At 40.4% G+C, this 25,150-nt stretch overlaps 1 protein-coding gene across 3 annotated transcripts in view; it reads right to left on the bottom strand.

Moving 5' to 3' along the window:
- Nucleotides 1–25,150, bottom strand: part of LOC129724944 (uncharacterized) — a 1,074,712-nt gene that overhangs the window by 588,404 nt on the left and 461,158 nt on the right. The gene's annotated exons all lie outside the window — the stretch shown is intronic.

The following is a 25,150-nucleotide window of genomic DNA, read 5'->3' as shown; positions in this document are numbered from 1 at the left end:
TCAGCAGAAAACCAGGTAGACTCCGAGGTAGGCTCCAAACACGATGGCCGTGCGCTGTCGAGGAAGACGTACGAGCTTCTGCCTTTCAAGGAGACTGGTGAACAGCTGCCTAAAACCGACAAACCTGGGCATCAACTATTCGTTCGGTATTGGACTATTAGGAGAACTGTTGTCATAAAAGTAGAAGAAGTTCAAGTTATAATTCGAAATACTTTAATTTGAACGATATACCACAGGCTAACAGACATAACACGTCGAACAAATTTTTAATAAAATCATCGTTTGGATGATTCCAGTACTTTACGTTAGTTACACTAGCACCATCTGCTGTCGTGTTCGCGCTGCGTCATGCATTTCGACATCAGCGCCAGCGTTACTGCATGTGTCAAATGAGAAACTACAAAATATGTATGAAATTGCATGACAGCGCCCCAGACAACGTTTTCGCGCGATGACTGTTATTCGATTGAATATTGAAATGAACGTTTTTTTGTGGCGATGGAGCTAGGTTCCAGTATTACGTCTGTTAGTCTGTGGATATACTGTTGTTGAGCAGTTCCACAAAAAACGTCGCAGTTTAATTTTTTTTTCAATTGTCATTTTTGATTTGGCTAAAACTTTGGATAGACGTTTCTATGTGCAAAAGATGCCGTTTTGTGGTTTAATTTTATGGAACACGAACAAATTTTTGAAAAGCCATTTAAAAATGCTATTTTGGGAAGGTATTGATGATTACAAATTAATTTAAGAGCCAAAACGGTTCGTTTGATCAGTGTAACGTCTTCAGTAAAGCTGTAGATAATAATTTCGTCTTAAAAAAACACTCTTAAAAAAAGTGATTATTTTTTGAAAAAAAAAATATAAAATTAAACATTAATTCTCTAAAAAAGTTCATTTTTTAAAAAATTCAGCACAGCCAACGCTAAAGTATAGACACGACTCTACTTTATAACGCTTTGTAAAGATTGTTGTTGTTGTTGTTGTCGTTGTTGTTGTTGTTGTTGTTGTTGCTGCTGTTGTTGTTGTTGTTGTTGTTTTTGTTGTTGTTGTTGTTTTTGTTGTTGTTGTTGCTGTTGTTGTTGCTGTTGTTGTTGTTGCTGTTGTTGTTGTTGTTTTACTCGCTTCACAAAGTGCCAAGATTTCCAAATACCATAAACATGCTGTTGATAACTTTTACCAGGATATAACGTGTTTTTCGTTGATTTAAAAAGTTACAATAAAACAAAAATATGCAAAAATTTCAAACCCTGAAAGAAAATGTTCAAATGAAAATAAATTAAATTTAGTTCATAGCAAAAATAAGGCGACCTGCCCGGTGGCGGCCAGTCTATAGCGTTACGTAAATCTCATAAGCGGATTAGTTGCCGCATAAGGGTATGTTACAAAGTGGAAAAAGAGAGTCAAAAGCTAAGATTTATGGTTTTACGTAATCGAGGTATGCCACCTTAAACCACCATTAGCGTAAGCGATTTTTATCGACGTCGCTATGCTCGCTCAAAAAAGGAGATTCTTTAACTTCCGGTGCAACTTCAAATACCACAAAAATTCCAACGCAAGAATGCACCGGTTATACTAATTAATGGATATCGTTATTTAAAAAAAAACGGGAAGCAAAATATCGTTATGATGATATTATATATATATATATATATATATATATATATATATATATATATATATATATATATATATATATATATATATATATATATATATATATATATATATATATATATATATATATATATATATATATATATATATATATATATATATATATATATATATATATATATATATATATATATATATATATATATATATATATATATATATATATATATATATATATATATATATATATATATATATATATATATTTATATTATTTATATTTTTATTATGTGGTGAAACATAATCGCAATTATGGAAATTTATCATTTTTCGATCGTATTTTTTTAAACAAGCAACCGCTCGTCCAGATTTCGTTTTAATTTCTTCCACTGTGCATTGGTACCCGCTAACCTGTCACGTTTGCTTTGCTGGACTCTGTCCGGCAGCGCAAACCAAAATTCGATCGAACCAAGTGTTTGACTTTCTACCGACCTGCAGCATCGTAGCGAACATCATAATTACTATTGATGGTACGATCGGAAAAAGGAGTATTTCAGCAGCACACCGAGTAACTTACGATCGATTGGCTTCCCGATTCCAGCGCAAGCACCCTTCCCCGATTTCCGGAGGGCACCGGGCGGATGGCAATGTTACGCCGTCATGTACGCACCGTCCGCTCAGGAATCGATCAATAATTTATTTGCCTACCAGCCCACCATCGTAGTCCAGCGTCCAGGTCTGAGCCACCGTCACAGCGCTTACTTACTAAGACCGAACGGGTTGGTAATCATTTTCATGAAACTGCGCACGCAAAATTCAAGTGCTTCTGACCCATATTCAGCCAAAATTAATAAATTAAATTTAATTAAACTCTACGCCTCCAGTATTTAAATTTTTACCGGCCAGCCGACCGGTTCTCCTCTGTCCGGTCCGGGCGGAATTCAATCCACAACAATCAGCGCGCAGCTTCCACTGAAACCGAAAAGGGTATTAATAATTCCGACAATAAAGCAACTAGCCAACTCGTGATGGGAACCAGTAACGAAGTACTCCCTTATCGCAGATTGAACCAAAAGTCGTTTATGGATTCAACCGCTTCACGTATAACGCCGCAATGTTGACCCGCACAACAGGAAACTTATCAGCGAAATTGCGAGGAGGGCTCTGGTTGACCGGTTCACCTGGTTTCATTAAGATTCAATCAATATCAGCTTTGCTACACTAGGAGATGGATTTCGCTTGGCCCTTCTGCTGCTCACCACCATGCAAACCAGATTCGAACTGAAAATTGATACCAATTTAGCAGGAAACAGCGCTTGATACCCAAAGGTGCCGATGTTCACAAGTTTTCGGGGCATCGTTAACTAATTAGGGACCTGCTTGTTTGACTTTTGAATAACTGCTCAGCCCCCGGCTGGTTCAGAATCTTCGATCGAAGATCGTGAACGCTTGTTAGTACAATTGAATATCAGAATGAAAAGTTGTAAGACGTTGAAAGTTAGTTGGGAAACTGTGGGTTTAGAGTTCGTGATAAATAGAACGACAGTTGCTTATATTCTTTAGTGTCGTCAAGTGAAAGGTAGGTTAATTGTTCTAATACATTGTTGATACTTCATGGTAGATTAGATGTGTTGGCAATCATCTGACATGAAAATTTGTCATTATATTTCTTTCCAATCATTCATTTGATTTTATTGTAAACTTATCATTAACAAACGCTCAAGTTCCCGATGAAATATATATTCCAGGCTAATGTCAATGCACCACCCTTCCACTCTAGCCCTTGCAACTGTACAGTGTGAAAAATCCCATTAAACTAAATGCTAATCCCAGCCAGGCACGCTGCTCATCTACTGCTAATCTACCAAAGGCCACATAGAAAAGGCAAGCCCATTGATTTCGGATCACTTTTTCTTTCCCAACTTCCCTTTGGAAATCCGTTCGCAGTATACCCGCTCTTTCCAGTTGCGTCCCCCCTAGAGTATAAAACAAAAAAGCTGTTAGAACTGTAAAACAAGACAATTATCAAGTATTTTGAACTTTCCAGAGAGGGGCAATAACCGCGCTTTGCTGCCCAGCGCAACAGAGTTTACCGCAGATTCTTGCCACTCTGCTCGTACTAATCTCTACCAGTTTCACTCGCAACACTTTAATGACATTCAGCTCTTAATTAATTCATATCATCGGCACGACCGACCCGAGCCATGGCAGTTGCTTCTCATAAGCCATTCTAGCCGTCAGCTGCTGGCAGACAAATACTACGAAGCAGTAGCCTGGCATTCTGCCGCCCCAAACTCGACCCAGCGTCAACACTATCAACGCTCTGGTACGCCTTCCCAAAGTGTCAGAAAGAGAACAAGCAAATTAATGAACTGTGCAGTGGAATTAATATCTGATTATGACACCCTCCCTCGCATAGTGGCTTAGCAAGTCGAAGCCTGTTTGGCGTACACCCAGGGCCGGATTTACGATTGTGGGGGCCCGGGGCCCAGTTATAGTGGGGGGCCCAAAATAAAACAAAACTGTTTTTTATCGTACGAGTTAAAAGCATTTATTTGCTATTGAAAAATTACCAAAAATTTGTTAGAATTTTTTCTTAAGCTCTATTTAGAGTTCCAAGCGAAGTGAAAATCTCATACAACATGTTAATTTTTTCACGCTCGTGAAAAATGCAACCTGCAAAAAATTTCACTTCGCTTGGAACTGTGAACAAATTCGATCCAGCGAAATCGATGGTTGTGGATCTCATCTTTTTCACTTGGGTTTATTTCTTTCACGCATGCAAGCGCTAGTGAAAAAAGGAGCAGCAAGCGAAAACTTGCGTGCGTTTCTATTCTGTCAGTTGCAGCCAATTTTCACAAACGGGTTTTCACGACAGATTTCGCAAGCGAAAATTTACGCTTTTTCACTTGTCAAATTTTTCACTTCGCTTGGAACTGTAAACAATGCTTTACGAGTTTTTTTTTGCAGAAAACTTATTAATTAAATAATCAACATTCAACTTCTTCAGTATACTCGTACTCGAAACTTAATAATGCTAAGTTTGACTGCCTTTCATTCTTCACAGTCGCACGCAACCTATTTTTAATAAGTTTCATCTTCAAGTTTTTTTCTTGATACCTGAAAAAAAACTACCGCAATTTGAAAAAAAATGCGATCCACAGGCAAAAATTTGCACACAATTCGAGAAAGACGGCGCAAATATAAGACGACTCTGACAATAATAGAAACTAGGAAAAAACTACACACATCTGCAGGTCAATAAAATCTGCACACGAGCTCAGAAAATCTGCATTTTGAAAAGCACATCTGGTATCCCTGATTCGGACAAGTAAGCAAAAGCAATGCATTAAAAAAACTTGTGGGTTATTTTCTTTCTTTGCTTTACCTCCCATGCGCGCTAAAGCTCTAGAGTTAAAGTTTGGCCGACTGTCACTGAAAAGTTCCAATCAAACAGTCAACAGTTTTTTCATCATAGTTTTAACATTGCTGATGTTCGATTGGAACGAGTTTTGACAGTTCGATTCAAATGGTGTGTTAATGTGTGTCATTCCAAGAGAATCCAAGGTGAACTCTTATGGATGTAGTTGTGATATTGGCGCTCGCGAAAAAATAACACTGAAGGAAAGTGTCAGATTGAAATGGTCTGTTCAAATTTTCTTACTGTAAATCGAACTTTTGATTAAATCTCATTTTTAAAGAGAAAAATCTTTTTGTCGATTTGTGGGGGCCCTAAAAATGTGGGGGCCCGGGCCCCCTGGGCCCCCCCATAAATCCGGCTCTGCGTACACCGGTCTATTTGTTCTAGCCGTCGTCAGCTCCTTGCGGTTGACGACGACGACGGTTGCGCAGGAAGAGAGCGGAATCGTGCGCTTCGTCGGTTCGGTAAATCGGTTCTTGGGAACCGTCTCAGGGCGGGTCCAGCACGATGATCAATCTTCCTGCGGGAGTCCAGCATTCATCACATCTGCCTTGAACTGTACAACATATTAACTCAACCCTCAGTTTTGATACAAATTTCTCGATAAAATAATCATTCGTGGCAAAGTACGGCAAGAACGTTTATAGTGGCTATCACACGCGAGACTGATGTTTTTTTTTGCGTTCAAGTTTCTCCCCGAAGAAACTGCCGCAAGAGCGAAGTACTAATAAAATTAAAAGATAATTACAGTTATTGCAGCACCATGTAATTTAAGTGTTCGTAGTTGTTAGATGCTGTATGTTTATGTAATCTGTTGCTAGGGTAATTGAAGAGGCAGTGAAATGTTTTTGGGAACAACAGAAAACAAACTAAAACTTAAATCAGTAGAAATTATCCAAACTATGTGAATATGAATAGGATTTTATTGTACTTTTCTAGTATTATGAAATAAAAAAATTGATTCACTAAGTCCATGATAAACTAATTACCACTGGACCTTCAGAAATATGATAACAAAAATATTTTTTTCACGACGAACACCATTTTTGCGGGTATGTTTCCCGGCACTCTTTTGACATGCCCCACCCATTGTAGGAGAGAATTGTACAAAACGCACCAGTTGGGTAGGATGGCTCATGCTATTAATTCCCCAAAACACTCACACATATAGCTTTTAATGGTGAATTCCTTCGGTTTTCTCTTAAAAACGCAGATTTCATATGAGAACTGTCATATAAAAAGTGTATCAAAATGACTAGAATAGTTAAAAAACTGTGCAACTGGCTGTGGCAGACATGTAATTGTTTTAAATTTTATATAGGCTTTTATGATTAACTGACTTGTAAATGATACAAAAAAACTGTGGTTTCTCTAACTTTCACACTTTTGAAATTTATAATACTTTGAATATATTAATTTATTTCACTTTCACTTTCGTCAACTTTTACCTAAAAACGATCAAAATAAAAATTGGGGCAGAATGCACTATGCAGAGCTTGCAGGAGATTGCTTGACAACATAGGCGACATTCATAAATTACGTAACGCAAAAAATACAAATTTTTGTACATCACCTCCCCCCCCCCCTCCCATATGTAACGAAACGTAACGCCAACGCCTACCCCCATGAAAATAACGTAATCGCTGTAGAAGAATTTGCCTAATAAAAATACTAGTTTTTGGAGAGTCTCCTCAGAGATTTTTCGTTACGTAACGCTGATCTTACCTTACCCCTCCCCTATGTAACAAATTGTAACGCTCAAGAATACCCCCTCCCCCCTATGAGTGCTACGTAGTTTATGTATGCCGCCTTAGGGCATGTTCCATTGTTTTTTATTTTACTTCTGAGACTTCAAGCGCCTCTCGCTTCGCGTGCTGATATCTGCTAGTGGCATATTAGCTTTCTGCTTTGCAGCATATTGACCTTTGTTATGGTGCGTCTTGATCACTAGGCTTTTTTGGTGGCAACGGTAATTTTTACCAGAAATAACATTGAAATTAAGTATTTTAGAATTAACTTCGTCATAAACATGCATTATATAGGTTCTACAATCATCTCATACATTCAATTTTTCTTAAAATGATTAGAAGCTCTGTCAATTGCGTAAATGCTTAAACTGGTGCCTTTTTTATAATCCTCCCCTACCCTGGTAGCTTTAATGACTTCCTGGACACTGATCTTGTCGTAAAGTAGCGCCATGTCATAGTTGATTCTTCGCCTCCTTGAGCCATCTTAAGCAAATTCCGTTCTAAAACGGTCAGTGCTTGCAAGTCCTCCTTGAGCATTGTCCATGTTTTTTACCCGTAGAGCACTACCGATCTTACAAGCATCTTGTACATGGTGAACTAGCTTCAGGGGCAATGTTTACAAGACCCCAAGGTCTTGTGGAGTTCGTAGTAGGCACGACTTCCAGCTACGATACGTCTATGGATTTTTCTGCTGCAGTTGTCTGACATTGCGAATGATTCGAGGTACACAAATTCGTCAACCACCTCAAACTCATCTCCGTCGATAGCTACGCTACTCTATGCGAGCAAAGTCGCACTTCTTGCTAGCAAATGATAAGTTTATGACGTATTCACCCTCAATCCTTTTTTACTTCCCGTTTAAGCATCGTTACTGTTCAGTATCATACGTCGACAAGGTCGTCAGTAAAGCGGATAAAATGGCAGGATTTATTAAAAATTGTACCCCGCATGTAAAAGACCGCACATTTTATAACACTCCCGAGCGCAATATCGAACAGGAGGCAGAAGACCGTCCTCATGTCTAAGTATTTTGCGTGTTTCAAACGGATTTGATAACGCACCCGAAATCTTCACAATACCCTGTACACCATCCATTGTGGCCTTGATCAGCTTTGATAGTTTTGCAGGGAAACCATTTGCGTCCAAAATTTTCCATGGCTCTACACGGTCGATAGTATCGTAATCGACGAATAGGTGGTGCGTGGAAACTTGACATTCGCGACAATTTTGGAGGATCTGCTGCAACGTATGGTCCTCTACGTCTTCCCCATTCAGGTGTTCATTGTAGTGCTGCCTCCACTTGTTGATCGCTTCATGTTCTTCCGCCAAAATTTCTACATCCTTACTTACTTTACTTTTGAGGCGACAGACCGATTATCGACCCAGTGCCGAATCCAGAATACGTCGCCATGTCCCTCGGTCTTCGGCTGCTATCCTCCAATCACCCCTAACACCTATTTCGCGTGCATCCTCGTCGACAGCACACATCCAAAGAGTGCGGGGTCTACCCCGAAGTCGACGACCTCTATCGGGATTCCTGCTAAATATAGCCTTCACTTGACGCTCATCCGGCATTCTCGCTACATGCCCAGCCCACTGAAACCTGCCGTGTTTTATTCGCTTGACTATATCCGCCGATTTGTATGCATGGTACACTTCATGGTTCATGCGTCTGCGCCAAACACCATTTTCTAGTTTGCCGCCAAGGATTGAATGCAAAATCCTACAGTCCTTTCAGCGTCCATGATTCATGACCGTAGAGAGCCACCGGAAGGATCAGTGTTTCATAGAGTGCAAGTTTAAAACGGAGTTACAGACTGCGGGACCTTAGCTGGCTACGTTATCCGTAAAAGGCCCTGTTTGCGGGTGCTATCCGCCTCTTTATCTCACGGCTAACCTCGTTGTCACATGTCACTAATGTTCCCAGGTGAATAAATTCGACGACTACTTCAAATGTTTCCCCATCTAGCACCACCGCAGCACCAACCTCCGACGGACTACCACGCACTCTGACAGCCACCATGTATTTCGTTTTAGCAGAGTTTATGACAAGCCCTAATCTCGCAGCTTCCCTCCTGAGAGGTCCGAAGGCCTCTTCCACTGCTCTACGATAAATACCAATAATGTCGATATCATCCGCAAAACCTAGAAACATGTGCGACTTCGTAATGATGGTGCCACTTCTCTGCACACCAGCCCTCCGTATAGCACCTTCCAATGCGATGTTGAACAATAAGTTCGACAGCCCGTCACCCTGCTTAAAACCATCTGACGTCACGAAAGAGTCCGATATCTCACCGGCTATCCTGACGCTTGATGTAGAACCACGTATCAGTGATGGCACGTATCAGCCTAATCGGCTTTGTTGGGAAGCCATGTTCGAGCATAATCAACCATAACTCATTTCTCTTAACTGAATCGTACGTTGCCCTGAAGTCTATGAACAGATGGTGCGTCTGCAAGTTGAATTATAGAAATTTATCGAGGATTTGTCGCAAGGTAAACATTTGGTCCTACATGTAGCGTCCCCCTCGAAAACCGCATTGGTACTCGCTAACAAAGGTCTCCTGCAACGGCCTCAGTCTGTGGAACAGGAAGCGGGAGAGAATTTTGTACACGGTATTGAGAAGAGTTATGCCCCGATAATTGCTACAGTCCAGGCGATGACCTTTTTTGTAGATTGAAGTGTTTGAAGTGTTTGAAGTGTTCGTTCCAACGCATGGCCACCTCTGTTTTATCGGTTATCAGGTTCCGATTCCTGATTCCGTTGATCTTCTTGTAGAAGCTCCTCGCATCGTGCCTGGAGAAGCAACCTTCTGCCTCCGCAAGAATACGCTCCCAATGCTGTCGTTTCTTCCGGCGGTCTCTTTTCAGCGGCTCTAGCATCTCGATATCTTCCCACGCTCTGACGAGTCACAGCCGTGGCCAACATGTGATCCCTGAGTCCCACTCTAGCTCTTCCAGACGGTGCATTTTGTCCTATAAAAGATGAGTCTGCTAACTCCGTTTCTGTTTATATCGCATCACAGGTGCTTTACTGGAGCCCGTGCTACATTCTTCTCATCTACAATCGTTTGACACTCCTCGTCGAACCAGCCGTTACATCGATTCCTCACGACGAATTTCCATAAATTTGACAGTCCTCTAGAGGGGCTTCGATGATCTCTCCCTCATTCAACAACGCTTTGTACTTGCTCAGTGACGAATTCGGGGAATTTAGGTCGCTCCAGATCACACCGTGGCGGGCAACGGTAGTGGATGTTGTTGACAATCGAAAGATTCATCTGCTGTAGTGATCTCCAGTTGTATTAAAATGGGAAGGTAGCTTGGAGACGAAAAAGTCAATGAGTCGGAGGCTGGTTTCGTTCATGTGCGCTGAACTTTCCAATAACCGGTCTTAGTTCCTCCTTCTTATCGACCTGAGTGTTGAGATCTCCGGTGACAATTTTGACGTCATGCTTTGGGCAGCTATCGTATGCACGCTCCAACTTCGCCCTAAAGGCGTCTTTATTGCATCGTTACTCCCTAGGTAAGAGCTGTGCATGGTAATGGAACATACTTAAATGACGTAGCATTTTTTTAATGAATTTCAAACCCCCCTTCCCCCTCGTAGCATTTGGTCACAAAACTTCAACCCCCCATGAAAAAAAACGTAGCATTCGATTAGACCCCCCCCCCCCGGTTTTGAGAAAAATATACAAAACTACAAGTGACAACATAAAAAAAATACTTGAAAAAAATTCACCGTGTCTAATTCAATTTATTCATCACTTATACACTAGAGATAGCGTTCCTTTGTATGTAAACTTCGCTATGGATTAATGTTTTCTGCTTCGAAGAAATTGTGTTTTGGTACAAGGAGGAAAGATGTTTATAAAACTTCGTATGATCTATGTCTGTAAAAACACAGAAAATATTCCGAAATTCGCAAAAGAAAGTAATCGCTGTACTTACCAGCTTTGAACAATCCCTCTACCCCCTTATCACAGCTTGTCACAAAACGACGATCACCCCCCCACCACCCATTATGCTACGTCATTTAAGTATTGTCCCTAATAATGCTAACGTTGAAGAAACGGCCTCTAATCCTCAACTTGCACATTCTGTTGTTGATTGCCTACCACCCAATCACGCGCTGCTGCATATAGCCCATCACAATGAAAGCTGTGTCCAGCTCGTGTGTGTTGCCGCAACTCTGGTAGATAGTGTAATCATCTATATACGCAATGTTTGCATTAAGAAAATGGATGAAAGTTGCTGATTTTTCAGGGGTTCACATTCACGCGCACTGACGAAACTATCCATACAGCATCAATCATACCAACCGATGAGTCAGCAAAAAATATTACACAGCTCTATCAGTCAAACTCTAACCGTGTGGCGAAAACAGTGAAGCTACTCCGCTAGATGTGTGCGTGTTCAAATAACGGTATCCCACCGCGTCGAAGGCGGACATCCTGCGGCACTTTGCGGACGCTGGATACGTCCGCTCCTATTAGACAACAATCGGAGCATCGAGGGAAAGCCCGGTTCCGGACGGTCGACGATCTTGAGCGATAGGAAGTTCTAAAAGACGCTGCAGAGGAAGACCGATGGAAAGGTAGCACCCGGCCAAACAGTGTAAAAATCTCTGGCGAACATGGACATACATGTCAGAAAGTGGCAGTCCCTCCACTGGTCGTGGAGCTGCAAGCGATGACACAGCGGCAGCGTCTGACTCCCCCGGCGAATTGCGACGTGGTGGTAGTGATGGACGACGAGACCTTTCTCACCCAGAATGGCAACGACTGGCAGGGCACTTCGTATTTTACTTGCTCGACGAAGGAAGTGAGCTCCGAGATTAAGTTTGTTTCATACGTCAAGTTCCCCAGTGCTCCTGTGGCTGACAATTAGCGAGAACAGAATATCAAAGTCGCTTTTCTTTCGCTCCGGACTGGCCGTAAACGGGGAAATTTATAGTACGAAGTGCTTGCCGGAAATTGCATCGGTCATCAAGAATTAGTGTCGGCCCACTACTCGAAGCGAGCGTTGGAGGAGATGGAGCGGCTGAATATCGTTGTGGCATCAAGTCGGCGAACCCGCATTCCCGGGCAAACCTGAAGCGTACGATCTACTCCAACAGTTTTGTCGCGAAAGCTGAGGAGGAATTGATAAATAAACCGAAGAAAAAACTCAGAAACATGCCAACACGCATGTTTGAGGAAGTTGATCAGTCGCGTGTGAAGAAGTTTTTCATTGCTGGTAGAACTGAGATGGGTCTGTAGTTTGTTGGATTCTTTACGTCGCCTCCTTTGAACACAGGAAGCACTAAGGATCGTTTCAAGCATGCAGGGTACACACCGGTACAGACACTGTCGTTAAAGCAGTTTGATAACAATTCAGATAACATTACTGAATGCTTTTTCATCGCGAAAACTGGGAACTCGTCGACGCCTGTTGCTTTAGTCCCATCCCTGTTCCGAATAATTGAAAGAATTTCGGTTTGGTAAGTTGGTTGCAGAAATAATGAGACATTTGCAAACTTTATCGTACCGAACTTGTTGATGGCTCCATCCGATCTTAAGCTGTTAGCTATACTATCTCCGGCTGATGTGAAAAAGACGTTGAAAGCATCGGCCACACTTTTTGGTTCATTGACCTCTATTCCATTGACTAACAGTGATGGTTGCTTACAGCTATCAGAATTACTACCCAAAATTTCATTGATGCATTTCCACAAAACGTCATTCTTCGAAAGTATAGAAGTTTGGCTCTCCGCTTACTCTCCGCAAGTCTTCTGTTCGAGTGGTCAGGAAGGGATTTTAAATTTTGATCCTCTCGATTCTGCTTCCACCTTTGAAACAATTTGTTGGATATTCGGCTTAACTTCCAGATATCTAGGTTGTACAAGGGACACAGGTTGTTTTTTTACTGGGACGTTAATGGATACAATTTTGGAGTACATTCGACGAAGATGTGCGTATTGATTGGTTATAGTTAGTAGGCGATCATTAGGAGATAACTGCCCAAAATTGTGCGAACTAAGAAAGTATTGAAACTGTTCGTCCAGCAGTCGGAAGTTGGTGATCGTTTTCGTTAACGTTCGCTTAGGCTTACTCATTGCAGAAAAGTGTTAGAACCAAACGATGATCGCTAAAGTTGCAATCCACAGTATAGTTCGTAATTACTTTTGCATGCTCCACATCATTGATTGCGTGGTTCAGGACGTTATTACTGCTTGAACGAGTCACAATTGTATTGGTTACCAACATGCTATATGCGGAGAGAAGCTGGATATACGATTGGATTCCACGAGAAACGCAATTATTTTTAGGGAGATTCATATCACCCAGTAGAAAGTGGGGCTGTGCAGGATCTGTTGATGCCAAGATGGTTTCCACGTTGGAAATAAATCGGCTGAACTCATAGTCTGGTGGACGATATATTCCGTTAATAACAATGGATGTTTTAATTTGATTTAATATAATTGCCTTCTATGTAAAGTTTATCAAACTTAATTATCTATCTTAGTTTTTTTCATCAAAATTCCGAAAAAAGTCCGTTTGTTTTTAATACAAACGAAATGTACCAAAATTCTCCTGGAAAAATCTCTTCTAAAGATCACAAGGCTCTACGATGCTTGGAGAATAAGTTATTTACCTTACACTGATTGAAAATCTTATCGGCCCAACTTTGAACTTTGTAGCAATACTGCTGCATAGAATTAAACTCGGAAACTTTTCCGAAGATACTATGAGCAAAAAATCACTCGCAGTGATAGCAGTGTTGCTGGAAAAATTCAATTCTGAGCCATTCGACAGATATTCAATCAGTTTGAAGTAAATAACGTTTTCTACACGCATCATAGCGCCTCACGATCTTCAAAGAACTTTTTTCCAGGAAAATTTTCCATAAAGATCATGTATCAATATATTTTTAGGGGCCAACTGGACACCTCTAGAGAATAAGTGGGAATGTCCATAACCTCTTGACTCTTGACTTTCTGAATACTTTTGCTGCAGACCACGACTTTGTAAGCGGTTGAATTTATGAAATAAATTAAATAGAAAATACTAAAACCAAAACGTTCGCTAGCACCTCATTTTGGCAGAACTCAGATCTAAACTTTCAGCACTCAGGAGCACTTGACCTACTGAGCAATTTTTCAGAAGATCACAGGTTTCTATGTAGTTGGATTCTTGAGATAAATTATGTTCAAAATACTTAAAAGCTATATGCACATGCAGCCTGGTTATTCGCCTTAATACACTGAAAGAGCAGAGTGAATATTCACCGTTCACTTTTTGCCTAGCTTTTTCCACAAGCTGTGTTTAAGAAATTTGGGCACAAAACTTCTTCATTCTGCTGCGTGGTGTGTTTCTGCGGCTCGCAGAAAAATAATACACTTGCTGCTTGCTGCTGTTTTTTTTTTTTTTTGTAAGCTGCAAGATGCACATGATGTGCTTCTCTCTTCAAGCAAGTGCGTCGCTTTGCCCACCAGTGTGAGTACAGTTGTTTCCGCAGAAGATACTCTCCCACACGCTAGTGACTCTCTGAGGAGAAATGATGAGCTTGTGCACACGAGTGTCGCATATCGGATCAACGTGTTTGACAATTGTATTTTTATTCAAAAACCATTATTCGATTTGATTCGATCTCGATTCTACCTTCGCTGTATTTTTGAGACTTTCGGATTGGAATATTCCCTAACATATACTTTATATATTCTTTTGATTTGCGACCCACAAAGGCCAGTTGAAATGTTTTATATTTTTGTTATTAAAATATTGAAATATATTCATTCAATTTTTATCATCACCATGAAAAGTTTTTTTCAAATTGAAATTTAACCAGAACGTAAGTCCGCTTATGTATCTGATGAAGCGTAGAGGAAAATTCCATTTTTGGTAGCTTTCATATGGAACTATACAACCTGCGATTGAGAACTATTTATTTTGTTCTGTTCTTTTGATGTACTGTTGTTCAATTTTTCTTTTTCATCCAAGTTTGTAACTTTCCTTTCCAATTTTCTTTCAACGTAAAAAAATTATATGCAATTTTTTCCAGTTTATTTCTCAAATTCTCAAACATGCTGAATATTGTCAAATTCATAAACTAACTTTCATTTTACGAGTTTTCAAAACTATACTAATTGTAAGTTAGGCTAACACCTACGAATGAGAATTTTTTGACAAAACTTATGCAGTGCCGTTTCGATTTAATCACGGTCATAGAAGCACTTTTCGGTAAATCTAGCAAGACTGTGGATCCGAGGAAATGATGGATGTGAGTACTTTTTGTTAAATAGCATCGAAATCTAGCAAAAAATACTTGTTTTTATCATCTCACCAAATCTACAGTTTCGTTGGATTTACGGGAAGATGTTTTTTTTGACCGTGATAAAATCGAAACTGCACTGTAATAACGTTTCATATTGCATTTTGAGCTGGATCGTGGTTTGATATAAATTCAACGAAAGTTAGTGTTTGCAAGGAACCGTTTTATTTTTATCATCGTCAACATCGCACAGGTGCAGACGATAGGTATTAATTACTTTACGTTATTCACATTTCCCAAGCGCTTGTAAATTACCAAAAGTTGGCGTGAGTACGCATAGACGATAAACTACCACCGTAACCGTTCGAGTCTGCATCTGACCAGATTCCTAGACGTTCGTGATGAAGGCGACAACGCGAAAATTATCAGCAGTTTCAACACGATGATGCTACCTACACAATCCTCGTCGTAGGTAGGTAGGTACTCCAGTTAATTTCTGCGAAGGCGCGTGTTTAGTCGCTAATCGGTGCAACACAAATGGGCAATTTGGCGCAGTTTTGTTTCGCGGATTTGTTCGCGTGAGTAAACCGGCAATGTTGCTCTGTGTACTATGTGCGATAGTACGGCGCGAATGGTGCAAGTAATCCGCGTGACTCACTGGAAGAGACCGGAGCAGACGGCCACAGCAGCGAGCGTGGTGGCGCAATTCCGGACTGTTTTCCAATCAGGGTGGGAAATTTGTTGCAAATTGGCAACATGGGGCGAAAACAATCCGCCAACAGACGACTGATAAGGCGGTAATTGAATAGTTATGTCGCTACTCGGTAAGGTTCGTGCTGGCGTTTGTCAGATTCAGAGAATCCAGCGGAAATGTTCATTCATAACAACAACAGAGATGATTTTAATTTATTGCGTTTATGGCACAAGTCGGTTTGAAAGCACGGAGTGATTGGGTTTTTGTTATCAGTTCGAATGGATTGTAAATGTTGTTAAAAATCCAGTCAACTCTAAAGATTTGACGAATTGAATATTTGAAGATCTCAACGCGACAACAGAAAATAAGTTTATTCACCCAAGCCGAGCTACAAAACAAATTACATTGTACATCATGTTCTTCCCCCAGAAGCTTGTCTCCACGGTTGACAGTTTGGGAAAAGTGCCGCGAAGAGCACCTTTCTTGAAAGATCTTCATGGAGACGTCACCTCAGGCCCTGTCACGACGAGTCGTCTTTGGACATCGCTACAACTTGCACTCGGAACAAATTGTATGTCACTGTTTTTCGTTTTCTTTCTGCTGCTCTGCTCTGCAGGACGACGAGTTCTCAGCGGGTAAAAAGTGCATTCTTGCGAGGTGCCACATGAATAAACATCACCGCCTTGGCGGTCGGCTCGATTCTGACTGCCCCGAACGATGGATGATGGCGACAAGATGTTGGTTACCGGCCGGTTTGTTTTAATACACCACCCCTTATCTTGACCTGTTAATCGCTACCGGCCTGCACAAGCCATTCTAACGGAGGCAGCCAGAATTAATATTTCATGCAAGCCTTCGGGGTTACCGTTCTTACTTTATTCCGCAGAGGTGAGCCAATGTGAGCGTGTGTAATCTGTCGGTATTGTTCTAATGGGCTTTTTGCACCGGGAAAAAACCGCGACTGTGAGGAGCCCTCGTAGCAGCGGCTCCGGCTCCGGCCAACAAATCATTCCCAGTAGATCGCTTCCTGATTTCTGGCTGGCTGCTACGAACGATGGAGAATGATGAATCGATGCCCGCGGATGACACGAACAGTTACTCTGCTAATGTGAACCCGGATGATGGACACACGACAGACGGTGTTATGATTGATTGACAAATTTTGATGGCTGGTGTAGGATGCGCTTTTTGAAAAATTATCTGATTTTAAAATTAATACGATTTACAATGGTGCTCTTATATGGCAGTTACAGGCATAACGTAAGCTAATATTGATGATTACAATCAATACGAAAAATAATGCAACTCTTAGGTATACAAATCACTTCGAGGAGAAACAATCACAATGAACTATGGAATGTTATATGCGATTTGCATGCACTAGATTTTGACGGGACGCAAACGACCCAGCCTAACCAAAAAGTCCCAAAATCAAATATCACTACTACCATCTGCGGGAAAACATCTAAAGAGGTTTTTTTCGATATCTTAATGTTCGAGCATCAAAGAAAAGAAATATTAGCCAAATACTCTAATCGGTTCAGGAAATATCAATTTCCAAAGAAGAATTGGGTCGAAAACGACCCCAACATAGGTCCACGATTAAGTAAAAAAATAATTTTTTTTTATGGCAAATTACTATTCAAAAAGAATCATAAAACATTGAAAAATTTAGATATCGAAAAATGGCTATGTAACAAGTTAGATAACTTAGATAATTTACATGCTAAAAAAAATTCAGCGAAATCGGTTTAGCGGCCAACAGTATAACGCTCACTATATTTGCATCCATGACATGCAACATACATCTTCAAATATACCTTAATCAATAGCCAAAATACCCGAACACTTCAATTTATTCTAAACATCAGAAAAAAAACAAGAAAATCAATTATTTTTCGACCGTCCAGAGTAGGGTTCCCCAATCATTGAGTAGGGTCCCCCAATCATTGAGTAAACATTGACCTCAGTGCGCCATTCCTGCAAAGATGATCGAAATCAACCCCGCTATTGTATTTTACAGCTTGAAAACAATGAAAACACTCACCGCCTGTGAGTTTGCGGTTCGATTCGATCAGAAGCGACAGAAGATCATTTTTCATTATTTTGAATGACTCGTGCGGTTATGCGCACGCCAAAAAGCGCCTCTCTGACAGGTTGACGTCCTGCGAGATTCGTTCGAAGTGAGGCCCAGTTACTGGCGGGGATGTTGCTGCCATCTGGTTTTAAGATTTGCGGTGCGGCACAACAATTACGAGCCAAACATGATAGGTGGAAACGAAAAAAATGCACTTGAGATAACTTCTGATCTTTCTGGTTACGCTGATCATACTGAATGAATCTCATTCGAACGAACGTCCTGCGAAAGCAAGTGCTCGTACGCACAAAGGTCTTCGTGCAACGCAATGCACTGCCGCATGCGCAGAGTGACTTTGAAAAACCGCTTTAATGTTGGTTTTAATCGGAGGTGGGAGAAGTCTTCAAAGGGAGACGTTACACGTAAAGTGCCTTTCTCCAGTGAAGGCGTGATTTGAGCTGAAGGCAAAAAGCCAAAAACTGATCCCATAAAAAATTGAAGACATAAATTATGGCAGAGGTAGCAATTATATTGCTTTTGGTGCTCTCGTACAAACTGAAAATGCAATTCGGCAATCTGCCATCAAGATAAAGTAATTGAGTTAGATTTGCAAAGAGCGAAACAAGTTGCAGAATTTTGTTGCTTATTTTGAATATATCGTTGCAATTTTTTACGAATCATGGTTTTGCATTTATAACGTGTTCCAACAAAACAATTTCTCAATGTACTCACAACGCTTGTTCCTGGCGAAACCCAGCGGTTTTCCACTCACCTGCAAAGAAAAGAAAGATTATATTAATAAATTGTTGTTGGCGTAAATCGCGGATAGTAATTAATTACTTTTAATTACAAAACCAGTTCCGTCACGTTTGTCGTTAAAGATGCAGTATTTATACCCTTCGGAGGAAAGAAGGCAAGCCCTAATCCCCTCTAAGCCGTGCACTGTCCTCCCACTTTGTTCGGGACAGAAGAAACAAATTCCTTTTGGCGCTCTTCCTACCCCTATATAGACAGTATAGAACACAAATGATCGAACCTCTACTACACTGGGAGGTAGAACGAACTGAGTGATAAATCATTTTCGGAATGTTTATTATGAAATGCATAAGTAGAACTGCATGTAAAGTACTCTCGTGTAACAACGATTATTTTAGTCAGACCCGTGCGTAGGGACGGAGGGGCTAGATAGATGTTAGATAAAAAAAAGTTGGACTGGCAACTGACACAGTGAGGATAACTTTAAGAGTACTAGGACGTTGACTGCAACCATGACAAAGTGATTAAAAAAATTTGAACCTGCTAAATCTAAGCAAAAAATAATAAAGTTGAGATTGTAGAACAGATTAGATTGCGGTTGAATAATTGCTTGATTAGGTAATAACCAGAATCTTAAATAATCAGAGCGCTATATCAATACTTAAGCTGTAAATCTTTGGTACAAGGGAAGTTCTTCGAGGTCCCGAAACGCTCCAATATGTGGTTTCTGAAAGGTATGGTTTCGTTTCTGAACGAGTTCAATGGATTTCACGTCGAATAGCAACTCAGATTTCAAACGTAAAGTACAAGTCGATATTGTTTACACGGACCTCAAAGCTGCTTTTGACCGAATCGATCATTAAATAATGTTAAAAAAATTTCACGTCTTGGTGCATCTCGGTTCGCAAGTTCGCAAGAATTTTGCAAGTTAGGCTGGGATCCGGTGTATCGTCTGCGTTCACGTACAAGTCTGGTGTACCACAGGGTAGTAATCTAGGGCCGCTTCTCTTCATTACTTTTTTTTAACGATGTCGTTAAAGCTCTTGGGATTGGTTGTTGCTTACGCCAATGATTTGAAAATATACTTGACGATTCGCAACATCGAAGAATGTTATCATCTACAATACCTTTCAAATACATTTGTGACGTGGTGTAAACTAAACTCTCTTATTCTTAGTAGGTACTGCAAATGTGGAGTGATAACATTTCATCGAACTTAAATGCCTATCATTTTTAATCAGACCGTCAATGTCAATCTCTCAGTTTCGCGAAAAGCAGACATTTTATTCCATTCATAATAAGAATGTACCAAAATAGAATCTCATTTGGAGTTGAAATCCATCTAAAAGAAATCAATCAATCAATTTTGAACGTCGTTTCGTGTTGGAAACCAATAGCCTTGAAACAATAGTTTTATTTTCAGTTTCATTTTCAGTTGATTCCTTTCGGCTACTGCCATTCAATCACGATAAACATTTTCGCTGTCAAACAGATTTGATTACGGGCTTCTTTACCATCATGTTCTCATCGCGTCGTTTTGAATGGAACTGATAACTGTTTCAATTGACGGAGAGAGTGAAGGAGAGAGACCGTACGGAAGCCCTTATATCATTCAGTGCTTTTTGTCTTTTTCAATTGAGAATCGTCAGGTGACAATGACGCTGTTAACCTCCGCTTTGCAATTGAAAATCATTTCTTTTTTTTTCAAGCCCTCCACTGCCGTGAGATGACATAGTGACATAGATCCAAGTGATCAGTTTTTCCGAACGGCCCAAAAACGGATGTATTTATTACCACTTTTGTATTGAAATGGTGCCTACGTCACTTTGTTTTTTTTTTTAATTTTTTTTTATGATTTTATGCAACGTACGAATAAGTATCAACGAAAAGGAAGATACCAAAAGACAGGTCTTCGAATAATGAACGAATTGGCATTAAAAACCCATATTCGACACTTACCGCATTTACGTCACTTTGTAATATCACGGCGATCCAGCTGTTAAAATCAAATTAAGAGCTTTCGAGTAGTTTTCATTTGACTCACAAAGTGCTCGAAAACGAAACAAATGCTTTTCAATTGAAAGCGACGGGTCAAAGCATCACTAGAATCAGATAATTGTCGATAGAAATTGATTTTATCAGGCTCTGAGCAGGACCATAGAACTATTTTCATTTCGTAGACAGCAGAAGTGCGACACTTTCAGTCACGCAACAGCATAAGCCACTGCGATGATGCTGCGGCTGTGACTTGGAGATAGTGAAATTTTGTTCTGATTTCAAAATGCTGCTGTGAAGTCGAACTAACCATCTTTCTTTACACGTTTTTATATTTTCTAAAACGAATCCAGCACTACACCTATCTATTTCAGGCAAGTACCACTATTCCAGTATTCCTGCGAGCTTTGATTTGCTTTCTTTTACCAGCATCAACCACTGCTCATAAGACGATATTCATGAAACATTTTCAAGTCCAACTTGAACCGCTGCAAACTCATCTGTGGTTGAGCCTTTTCGGACATTAGTTTAGGGTTCCCCGATACGCACGAGCCAATGCATTGTGGAAGACCTTAATCCACCCAATGCAGTTGTGCCCTGCAGCCAGCGTCAACACAACCGTTCAGGCCCTGTTGTTGGGATCGGGGAGGGGGTCTTCCACCGTGCCTCGCCAGGCAAGTACCATTGCACCTGTACACATTCGAGCTCTGAACTGCCCTCCGTTTCTAACGACACCCGCTTGAACCCGCAAGCTGGACCACGAAATCGTTTCACGGCTACAACGGTACGAATGGATATCAGTGAAGCGAAGCTTTCTTCTGATCCAGTTTTCACTACCAGAACGTCAGAGGCCTACGCACAAAAACACGCGACCCTCGCTTACGTCTTGTTGCGACTTTGACTGAAACACATCACATCCCAAGTAACAAAACTGGTTTTATCAAAGTTTTATAGCGCTGTTTTGGCTGTATTAGGCGCTATAAAACTTTAAAAACCAATATTGTTACTAGGGATCACCACAGTACCCTGATTCCGTTACATGGTTGTGATATGCTTGAACAGGTTGTTGTCCACATCAGGCTGAAGAGTCACCTTTTGTTCACACCTGTAATCTGTACTCTGCCCACATCTAGTCCAGAGGTGTACAAGTTGCATACCACAGCTGTACGGAACATCGTTAGGATGTCTACGAACGATGACATCATCTTGACACTGAGCGATTACAATTTACCCGATTTATATTGAAACTTCGACGAGGATATAAACGGATATCTGCCTTCGAGTGCATTAGACGAGCAATAGCAAACTCTCGTGGAAGAAATGCTTGCAAATGGTCGCTCCACTAATCTCACTCCAGCGACACCGAGTGGAAGTCTTGGTGCAACCTGCTTCAAAGATTATCTTGAGAGAACACAGTCCAACCTCAAGCAAAACCCTTCGACGTTTTGAAAATTCATGCGTTCGTAGCATTCCTGCTACGGTTTCTCTATATGGTACAACGGCCAACTCTTCTATCGAGGTAGCAAATCTGTTTGCTAAGTTTTTTCAGTCCGTTCACAACGGAAGCACCACACTTCCGATGGCGCAAAGAATTCATGGTAACGCGGAACATTACGTGAATTTTCTTCCACGACGTTCAAAAGGCATTAGCCAATCTCGCTGCTATCAAAAGCCCTGGACCAGATGGTATCTCTCCCCTCTTTTTGAAACACTGCGCGCGCTCACTTTCATTTCCGATTTCCTGCATATTCAATCGTCCTTTGTAAAAAAACTGCATCTATTACACCTATCCATCGTAATGCTTCACTTCTATGCTGCATAAATAAGTTTTTCGAAACGCTGTTTCATGGAGCACTGATACTGTTCGACCTTTGATATCGAAGTTCCAACACGGATTTGTCCAACATTGCTCCACAGCCACGAACTTGATGTGCTACACAAATACGTTGTTTCGAGAGATTGAACTACGCAGTCAGATTGACTCCATCTACATAGATTTTCCGACACGCCCGCCCTGACGCGTTCGACACGGCACCACACCATCGTGCCTGCGACAAACTAAGAGTGTTTGGTCTTCCTGATTGGCTTGTCGATCGGATTCGTATTTACTTAACCAAACGATACGACTTAACCAACTTAATTCCATAACGCCTTTTACAGTCATCCTAGCTTAATAGTATCTGCGAAACAATTGTTTTTATGAATGACTCGCATAATCGCACATTGTCAAAAATTATTAAAAGTTTACCATACTAAAAATAAAAAAAAACTAACTTTTTTTTGTTAAGAGGTAAAGGAATGGTTTATTCAGAAAAGTCATAGAGGATTCAAAAATATGAAACTTTGTTGAACAAATGAAAATTCTTCTTCATTAGGTACAAAGTTATAAAGTATATGGAACTTACTTAGAACTTAGTTGTTTGTACATAACTTTTGTTAGTTGCATTTTACACGAAAGTATTGTTCGGAGGAATTGTTAGAGCACACAAAACACACATTTTTGTCAAAGACCATATATCTCCAGGACTTTGCCTTATGAAGTTATATCATATTTTAACTTATTCTTTCGATAACTTCAAGGAACAAAGTTACAGAGTATTTTATGTAAAAGTTACTTAAAAGTGAAGTTCATGAAGCAATTTACCTTGACGAGACTCGCCTTGTCTTCCAGAATATCTAGCTCGCTGTACACTAATCAACTAAGAAACATTAGGAACAAGACCTCAAAGGTTACAGATAGTGTGTATCTTCGTTATACTCGACGGAAACATCGTCTGCCCTCAATTAATTCTGGAAAATCCTCTCTATGTTCCGCTCTCTTTTTGCTGTTCCCATCGAACTGCAATTTTCACACATCAGGACCACCACATTTACAGGGTGGCAACATAGAAGTGATACACGTATTCGAGTGCCTCTCGTTGTCACAGCATGACAAACATCTGAGCATGTTTTGAAAGAGTTACGTGTTTACCTTTTTTTTCGGAATAAATATAGTCAGTTTTCAGTCAATGGAAGTCAATGGATTTAAATAGAGAATAAATAACAGTCTTGCACTTGCAAGGACTGACTAGCATTGAGATCAGGAGGAAGCTGTCACATCTGAATTCAAGCAGATTATTCGTCTTCAGGACCATCAATCGTTTCTAGAATACAGGCACGGTTGTTCTCAAGAAGAAACCTGGTAAAAACGAAGTGTTCGGACTCCAGTGGTCATCAAAGCAGTGAAGGAACGTTTCTGGCGAAATCCAGCCCGTTCGGCAAGAAAAATGGTGTGTGAAATAAACATGCGCCACAATTCCATGCAAAATGTTATCAAAAAGAACCTTAGATATTCAGCTTTTAGGAAGCGGAAAATTGAACGGATTAACGGTTGTTTACTCAGAAGGCATTTTTGAACAAGCAAAATAACCGTATTTATGGAGCATGTCTTCGTGATACACCAGCCAATAAAAGAGCAGTCAAGCGATACCAAAAATGTGTCAGCTGTGATGGTTTGGGGAGGTATACCGACCAGAGTGAAATTACCATTGCTATTTTTTGACAAGGGCGTAAAAATAAACAAGGAGTACTACTTGCAACACGTCATCAAAGGCCATTTGCATCCTCGCGCTAAACTACATCTTGGGAAAGATAGTTTTCGCTTTCAACAGGATTCAGCACCAGTGCATATAGCATTGATCGTTCAGATCTGGTGTAAGCAGAATTTGCCTTGTTTAATCAATTCATCTGAATGGCCTGCATCGTCACCGGATTTGATCCCGCTAGACTTCAGTAACTGGGAATACATGATAGGAAAATTGGACGACGTTAAGCTTTTGAGTTTGGACACATTTAAAAAACGTTTGGTGAAAATTCAGGACAAAATACCTAACGAAGTTGTGCGTGCGGCTTTCAATGACTTCGAAAAGCGTCTACGAGCCGTTATCAAACACAAGGGTGACAGATTTGAATCAATCAATTTCGAAAAAAAAACCGGTTTGAGTTTTATGACATAAATAAAGTGTATTACTTGCACGTTGCCACCCTGTATAACTAAAAGAAAAATATGCATAACAATTTGGGTTGTTTTACGACAAGCTTGCATTGGTGCATTTAGGCACTAACTATTATTCTTTTTACAACTTTATTCAATGGTAAGCTATAATCATATTTAAATTTCACAGAATTCTCGAAATTAGTACGAATATAAAACAAGCTAATTCATTTGGGTCTCCCCCAGAAAACGAAAACTTTGACCACGCTATGTGATACGGACAGCGCTGCGTTCCCGACTGTAAGGCGATGATAATCCCTCGAATGCTTGCTATGACACAACAACCTAAACAATTTCTATTCGCCTGCTCTGCCTGTAGGGTAGAGGCACCGATGTTGGCTGTAGAATAGTTCTGAAGCTTCTATTTGAACTTCTAAATTAGTGAGTAAATATGCTTTTAAAGTACCTTTTAACAGTACTGTTTATCTATAAAATGGAAGTCAGTTCACCACATAATATAGTGTTCAGTTAATTAAAAATCTAACTATGGTATTTCATAAATTTGTTTAATGTTTATAGGTCAATGATTTTGATAGCTGGCAAAAAGCACCTTTAA

This window comes from Wyeomyia smithii, chromosome 2, assembly GCF_029784165.1.
Source record: "Wyeomyia smithii strain HCP4-BCI-WySm-NY-G18 chromosome 2, ASM2978416v1, whole genome shotgun sequence".
Taxonomy (NCBI): Eukaryota; Metazoa; Arthropoda; class Insecta; order Diptera; family Culicidae; genus Wyeomyia; species Wyeomyia smithii.
This window is presented reverse-complemented; position numbering and strand designations above follow the sequence as displayed.